The sequence below is a fragment of the Taudactylus pleione genome, unplaced genomic scaffold (genome assembly GCF_031769625.1).
Source record: "Taudactylus pleione unplaced genomic scaffold, aTauple2 ptg000347l, whole genome shotgun sequence".
Lineage (NCBI taxonomy): Eukaryota > Metazoa > Chordata > Amphibia > Anura > Myobatrachidae > Taudactylus > Taudactylus pleione.
The window spans coordinates 3,155,190-3,163,265 of NW_028284748.1; the positions used below are offsets into that span (position 1 = coordinate 3,155,190).

Consider the following 8,076-nt stretch of genomic DNA (forward strand, 5'->3'; position numbering starts at 1 on the left):
TTTAGTAAAGACCAATATTACAGGTTTTTCACATATTGCTCCCACCCATTTTTTGCAGCAAAAATTTGGTTGTTTTAAGTGCAATGGGTGCCTTACTTGTTGCTACATGGTTAGGGACGACACCTTTCTGCATCCATATTCCGGCAAGAAATTCAACATCTATCATGCTTTGACTAACATCTCCAGATTTGTTGTGTACCTTCTGGCTTGCCCATGTGGGTTACACTATGTGGGCAAGACGGAGGGGCAGTTCAAGGAGCGCATGGCCCAACATCGCTCGGTGATTAGAGTGGCGATCTCCTCAGGTGGTAGTGAGCAACTGGTGGCTCACCACTTTGCTCTGGCTCATCACTGTTGGTAAAATCTAACAGTGGGCCATTGTGCCATTTTTTGGGTGTTCTTTCTGATGAGAGGGTCTTTTGGATGTTATTGCCCAACTTTCAAAAATACATTATTTAATTTTCAAAGAACGTTCAATTATTTGAGACTGGTGTCTATAATCTAAAGACATTTGGGTTTTATGCGCCCTCTAAGTATTAATTGTGTATTGTAATTTGTGTTCCCAATAACACGGGATCTTTTGAGGTGCAGCAACTCTTATTTCCATTTTAGCGCAAGATAAGGGCATTTTTTGTATATATATATATATATATATATATATATTATTACACAAAAGAAGTGTCGGCGCCAACTTGGAATTAGTACAGAGGATAAATAGTGTATAAAATATATATATATATATGTACTCCCTTAGTATAATAGGGTGTCAGCTATGCCCAATGTAAAAGGACTTGTGGGGTAGCCCTTACAAGTGAAATGTTATAAGTGTATAGGTGATGAGCGACTGACGTATATCTGTGCAATAATTAATAAAATGTGCAATTCAACCAACAAAACATGATACACAGAGTATATATGTATGAAAAAAATATATCACAATTTAATAATAATAAAATATACACACAAAATAGACATATATAGAGATATTGCTTAGATAGGCACAAAGTGTACTATTAACGTGTCCACAGTGTGCAAAAAGTGCTAATAAATATTCTAAAAGTACAATTCAATATAAAAAGCGAGCAGAATATATATACTTGAATATTTAAAACATTTTAAACCAGTATCACAGAGGAATTAATAAAGAGTAAAAACAATTATAAAAAACAAGTTAAAAAGTTTCAGACTCGTTTCTTAAAAAAGGAAGTTTAGAGTAAAAGTGCAAAGCTTATCTGTAAAGGTTCATTTCAGGCAATGGTGGCTTATCCCAAAGCGTTTCATCCATTTGGGGACTTCATCAAGGGGTGCTAGTGAACAGGGTTTGCCACTTTTTATACTCTTTGATACAGGATTCTAATTGTCTCATTAGGGCCAACTTTTTGCATCACTTCCGGTTGGTTACTTCCGGAAGTGCGCTCTTAGCATGAGGCAATTAAAACATATTTAATAACACATGGATATATCGTGAAACAACCTTGGTGGACTGTCCATAAATCTAATATATGATCCTGTATATTGTTAGGTGACTCAATGCCCCCGATTGTGCAAAGAAGTCTGCCAGTCTCCGTTCCTACTTCCGCCCAGTTGCTGATGTCACATCCTTTCTACCATTCAATAAGTATGTCTTCATTCATGATATAGCATCCGCCATTTTGTAGAAGTCTATACGCGGCTGTAGTCTTAGTACAATTCGGCTCATCTCGGCAGGTACTTCAGGCTATCTCCAGCTCCCATCCTCTTCCGGCCGTAACACCTGATCTGTTCCCCGCCTGGCACTTTGATTGGCGCTCGCAGGTCTCCTTCCTGTTGTTCATATTCCAGTTGTCATAGTAACCGGGATGCCATCGTCACGTAAACAGATGATAATTCAAAGGGGGACAGATTAGTGAATCTATTCATAAAAGATATGCATAGGGAGCGGGCCCTGGCTAATAGCACAAATCAAGAACATGCTGAAGTATAATTGGATTCTGTATATTATTGTAATAAGAGGATAATATGAGAAATAGCAACATTTATATTTTGGAGCATCATGATTTTGTTAAAAAATGTATATATAAAAATATATTCATATAGTTGATAATAGTTGTTCAAGGACCAGGATGAAAGACTTTTTCTTTTTTATGTGGAATAGATGAAGTAAAAAATAAAAAATAAATAAATGAAATAGGGTCAATATGGTGAAATAAAGTCAATATTCCATAATGCAGATTAGTCAGCAGAGGGATCTTCATTCTTATTTATTTTTTTTTTTTCTAATATTCCATAGATCTTCAGCTTGTATGTGGCCCATAGTCCTTAAGATGGACTGAGTGGCTAATGTACGCCCTGCTGTGGATATTAAACTACAACACTGAGTATTCCCAGGTGGTCTCCCATCCAAGTACTGACCCAGCCCAATTGTGCTTAGCTGCCAAGATCAGACAAGATTGGGCGTTAGTACAATGGTAAGGTTGTAGGTACTAGAACCAATATCCACAGCTACCAACTCATCCAACATAGGAAAGGGGCAATTTCATAACTTTCGTTAAACCCATTTGGAGCCATTGTGTTAAGTTGGAAGATCCAAAACAATTCCCTCCGCGAAAGTTTGTTGCTAAGATCTCCACCTCGTTCTCCCAAAGTCACATGTTCAATTGCTTTAAAGGTGAGTTCTTCAGGGTTAGAAGCATGATGCGTAGTAAAGTGTCTAGAGACCGCATGTCCTTCTACTTTATTCTTTATGTTGCGAATATGCTCTTGAATCCTTATTTTTAGGGGTCTTTTTGTTTTCCCTATGTATTTTAGACCGCATTTACATTCTAATAAGTATATGATTGATGTAGAATTGCAGTTCATAATATTCTTAATTTTAAATTCTTTTGAATCATTGTAGTTACAAAAGACTTTTCTACGTGGATGAAGATATCTGCATATGTTACAATGGCCACATTTATAGCATCCTTGACAGGGGGGCAGAATATCATTCCTTGTGTGGTTAATGTCTCTGATCATACTTGGCGCCAGGGTATCTTTAATGCTTTTACCTTTTTTGAAAAGGACAGTGGGTTTAGGGGGTAGGATGTCCTTGAGTACTGAATCCATAAGTAGGATGTTCCAATGTTTTTGTAAACATCTCTTGATCTTGTTCTCGTGTCCGTTATATGTAGTGACAAAAGGTAAAAAGTTTTCTTTATTGGTACTCTTCTTGTAATTCAGTAACTCAGCTCTCTTGAGTCCTTCTGTTTTTTCAGCTGCCTTAGTCAAAATTTCTACTGGATATTCTTTCTTCTTGAATCTTTCAGTATAGAGATTAATCTGTTCCTTGCAATCACTTTCTCTAGTGCAATTCCGCTTTATTCTGTGGAATTGGGAATATGGATTATTGTTCTTCCATTTCTTTAGATGTCCACTCTTGTAGTGTAGATAACTATTGGTATCTACCTCCTTGATGTATGTTTTGGTGATAACTCTCCCGTCCTCTTGATTCAAAACTAAGTCCAGAAATTCAATCGAAGTGTCGCTAAAATGGGATGTAAATTTAAAATTAATTTCATTCCTCTCAATATAAATTAAAAACTGTTTAAAATCCTCCTCCGATCCATTCCAGATTATAAGAATATCATCAATATACCTCTTGTACATAATAATTCTATTCTTGTAAGGACTGTGTGTATCATGTTTTGTTGGTTGAATTGCACATTTTATTAATTATTGCACAGATATACGTCAGTCGCTCATCACCTATACACTTATAACATTTCACTTGTAAGGGCTACCCCACAAGTCCTTTTACATTGGGCATAGCTGACACCCTATTATACTAAGGGAGTACGTATATATATATATATATATATATATATATATATATATTTTATACACTATTTATCCTCTGTACTAATTCCAAGTTGGCGCCGACACTTCTTTTGTGTAATAATAAATCTGCTTTTGGGTTATTGTGCTTCGGCAGCCTCCCTGGATAAGAGCCTTATAATATACAGAAATGTTCAGAATTAATGAACGAGCAAATAGGAGGCATGATTTATGTCAGAGGATTTTTAATGAAAGTAGTAATGTCCCCCTCCCAGAATTCCAAACACAGAATTTGGATAATACATTTTGGGATATGGAAAAACTTTTAACTAAAGAAATCAAAGCCTGGTGGGACATCAAAGGTTTGGAACATTATATATCAGTTGATAGGATACCAAGAGGTCTTAGAATCCAAAAAAATCCAACTTTTGGACTAGATAAGACAAGTTTTATTGAGAAATGGGACAAAATATTACATAAATGTTCTATTGAACTAATGCAGCTGATTATTTGTGAGAAAAAAGATATTATGATCCAACTTGAACAAGAAATCAAAATTAAAGAAGCAACCATGGAGGAATATAAAATGGAGGAGAACTATAAAGAGAATGAGAAAGTTCTCATTAAGAAGTTAGAGAAAATAGAAGAGCAGGTCATTAAAGGCAAGGAGAAAAAATTCCTAAGAGACAAACAGGATTATGCCACGAACAAAATCAAACAATGGAGTAGATTTACTACTACCAATCAGACACGACGAAAAGACTGGAATAAAGAGGAACAACCTTGGAAACAAATGCCACGAAGAAACCAGCCTGATCCCAGGGATGAAGACACAAGACCAGTAGCTAGATTTAAGACGGATACAAGGAATAGATTTTCAACACTTCAAAGATTCAACTCCACTAGTGATACTGAGTATTCTTTTTTATCACCTGGCCTGACCACAACTTACGACCCAGGGAACCACAATCTAAGAGAAACAACTACAACAGCATCACCGCTAAAAAGACGAACAAGAAACGGAGAGGAAAATGGGGCAATGGGAGGAAGAACATTCAAAAGGAGGACCCTCCAATAGATCTCAAAAGCATTGGTATCTTTAACCTTTCCACACATACACTTACTAAGCCAGAAATGTAATTACTAAGCAAAGGACTTAATTACGCACCTACCTCAAGTATGAACAAATTTGAAATATTCATAGATTTAAATAAGTATCTGAGAAAACTCACTTTAAAAAGACATTGGATTAGGAAAGAGACGGCACCCATAAAAAACTTTGAATCTATGTCGAAGTCTGGACTAAAAGGAAAGTCAACCTACTATCCTTTGGAATCTAAGAGTAGCCACATAGAAATTTTCTATGAAAAGGTCAAAAGAGAGCTATGTGATTCAGATATTACGAAGGTATCTAAACAGAACCTTAGTAACAAAGAAAAACATGCTCTTAAAGAATTACAGGCAAATAAGGAAATAATTATTAAACAAGCTGACAAAGGGGGGGATTAGTTATCATGGAAAGACAAGCTTATCTAAAAGAGGCCAGCAGACTGCTGGGGGACAAGATCTCATATGCCATCTTGCAACAAGATCCCTTGGAACAATACACAGAGGAACTTAGAGTACTCCTTTTGCGGGGTCTCCGTGAGGGAACCCTATGCAAAGAGGAATATCAGTACTTGATGACAACTAGTCCCACCACCCCCATTTTTTATTTTCTACCCAAAATCCATAAATCCCTGATAGATCCACCAGGAAGACCCATCATAGCAGGTATAGATTCACTAACGTCCCATCTCTCAGAGTACGTGGATGTATTCCTGCAGAAATACGTGGTACAACTAGAGTCTTACTTAAAGGACACCACAAATCTTCTACAACATCTAGAAAAGATTGAATGGAAAGACACATATAAATGGATCACCATTGATGTACAAGTCTTATATACTTGCATTGAGCACACTAAAGGTGTCAATGCATGTAGACTAATCATGGAAGAAGATGTACTAATGGATGCTATACACCGCAAGTTTTTATGTGATCTTATGACTTTTATACTCAATCATAATTATTTTAAATTTTTAGATGTGTTTTACCGTCAAATTTGTGGCACTGCAATGGGTACTGTTTTTGCACCAAGCTTCGCCAATATTTTTATGGGGCAGTGGGAACAAGAATACATCTATACCAATAATCCTTACAAGAATAGAATTATTATGTACAAGAGGTATATTGATGATATTCTTATAATCTGGAATGGATCGGAGGAGGATTTTAAACAGTTTTTAATTTATATTGAGAGGAATGAAATGAATTTGAAATTTACATCCCATTTTAGCGACACTTTGATTGAATTTCTGGACTTAGTTTTGAATCAAGAGGACGGGAGAGTTATCACCAAAACATACATCAAGGAGGTAGATACAAATAGTTATCTACACTACAAGAGTGGACATCTAAAGAAATGGAAGAACAATATTCCATATTCCCAATTCCACAGAATAAAGCGGAACTGCACTAGAGAAAGTGATTGCAAGGAACAGATTAATCTCTATACTGAAAGATTCAAGAAGAAAGAATATCCAGTAGAAATTTTGACTAAGGCAGCTGAAAAAAACAGAAGGACTCAAGAGAGCTGAGTTACTGAATTACAAGAAGAGTACCAATAAAGAAAACTTTTTACCTTTTGTCACTACATATAACGGACACGAGAACAAGATCAAGAGATGTTTACAAAAACATTGGAACATCCTACTTATGGATTCAGTACTCAAGGACATCCTACCCCCTAAACCCACTGTCCTTTTCAAAAAAGGTAAAAGCCTTAAAGATACCCTGGCGCCAAGTATGATCAGAGACATTAACCACACAAGGAATGATCTTCTGCCCCCCTGTCAAGGATGCTATAAATGTGGCCGTTGTAACATATGCAGATATCTTCATCCACGTAGAAAAGTCTTTTGTAACTACAATGATTCAAAAGAATTTAAAATTAAGAATTTTATGAACTGCAATTCTACATCAATCATATACTTATTAGAATGTAAATGCGGTCTAAAATACATAGGGAAAACAAAAAGACCCCTAAAAATAAGGATTCAAGAGCATATTCGCAACATAAAGAATAAAGTAGAAGGACATGCGGTCTCTAGACACTTTACTACGCATCATGCTTCTAACCCTGAAGAACTCACCTTTAAAGCAATTGAACATGTGACTTTGGGAGAACGAGGTGGAGATCTTAGCAACAAACTTTCGCGGAGTGAAATGTTTTGGATCTTCCAACTTAACACAATGGCTCCAAATGGGTTTAACGAAAGTTATGAAATTGCCCCTTTCCTATGATGGATGAGTTGGTAGCTGTGGATATTGATTCTAGTACCTACAACTTTACCATTGTACTAATGCTCAATCTTGTCTGATCTTGGCAGCTAAGCACAATTGGGCTGGGTCAGTACTTGGATGGGAGACCACCTGGGAATACTCAGTGTTGTAGTTTAATATCCATAGTAGGGCGTACATTAGCCACTCAGTCCATCTTAAGGACTATGGGCCACATACGAGCTGAAGATCTATGGAATATTAGAAAATAAATAAATAAATAAGAATGAAGATCCCTCTGCTGACTAATCTGCATTATGGAATATTGACTTTATTTCACCATATTGACCCTATTTCATTTATTTATTTTTTATTTTTTACTTCATCTATTCCACATAAAAAAGAAAAAGTCTTTCATCCTGGTCCTTGAACAACTATTATCAACTATATGAATATATTTTTATATATACATTTTTTAACAAAATCATGATGCTCCAAAATATAAATGTTGCTATTTCTCATATTATCCTCTTATTACAATAATATACAAAATCCAATTATACTTCAGCATGTTCTTGATTTGTGCTATTAGCCAGGGCCCGCTCCCTATGCATATCTTTTATGAATAGATTCACTAATCTGTCCCCCTTTGAATTATCATCTGTTTACGTGAAGATGGCATCCCGGTTACTATGACAACCGGAAAAAAGTGCCAGGCGGGGAACAGATCCGGTGTTACGGCCGGAAGAGGATGGGAGCTGGAGATAGCCTGAAGTACCTGCCGAGATGAGCCGAATTGTACTAAGACTACAGCCGCGTATAGACTTCTACAAAATGGCGGATGCTACATCACGAATGAAGACATACTTATTGAATGGTAGAAAGGATGTGACATCAGCAACTGGGCGGAAGTAGGAACGGAGACTGGCAGACTTCTTTGCACGATCCGGGGCATTGAGTCAC

The 8,076-nt window shown here is 36.5% G+C and overlaps 2 pseudogenes; one reads left to right on the forward strand and one right to left on the reverse strand.

The window, feature by feature from the left end:
- Positions 1-2,342: 2,342 nt before the first annotated feature.
- Positions 2,343-2,461, reverse strand: LOC148508760 (5S ribosomal RNA; annotated as a pseudogene).
- A 4,711-nt stretch (positions 2,462-7,172) lies between these two features.
- On the forward strand, positions 7,173-7,291 carry LOC148508761 (5S ribosomal RNA; annotated as a pseudogene).
- Positions 7,292-8,076: the final 785 nt, after the last annotated feature.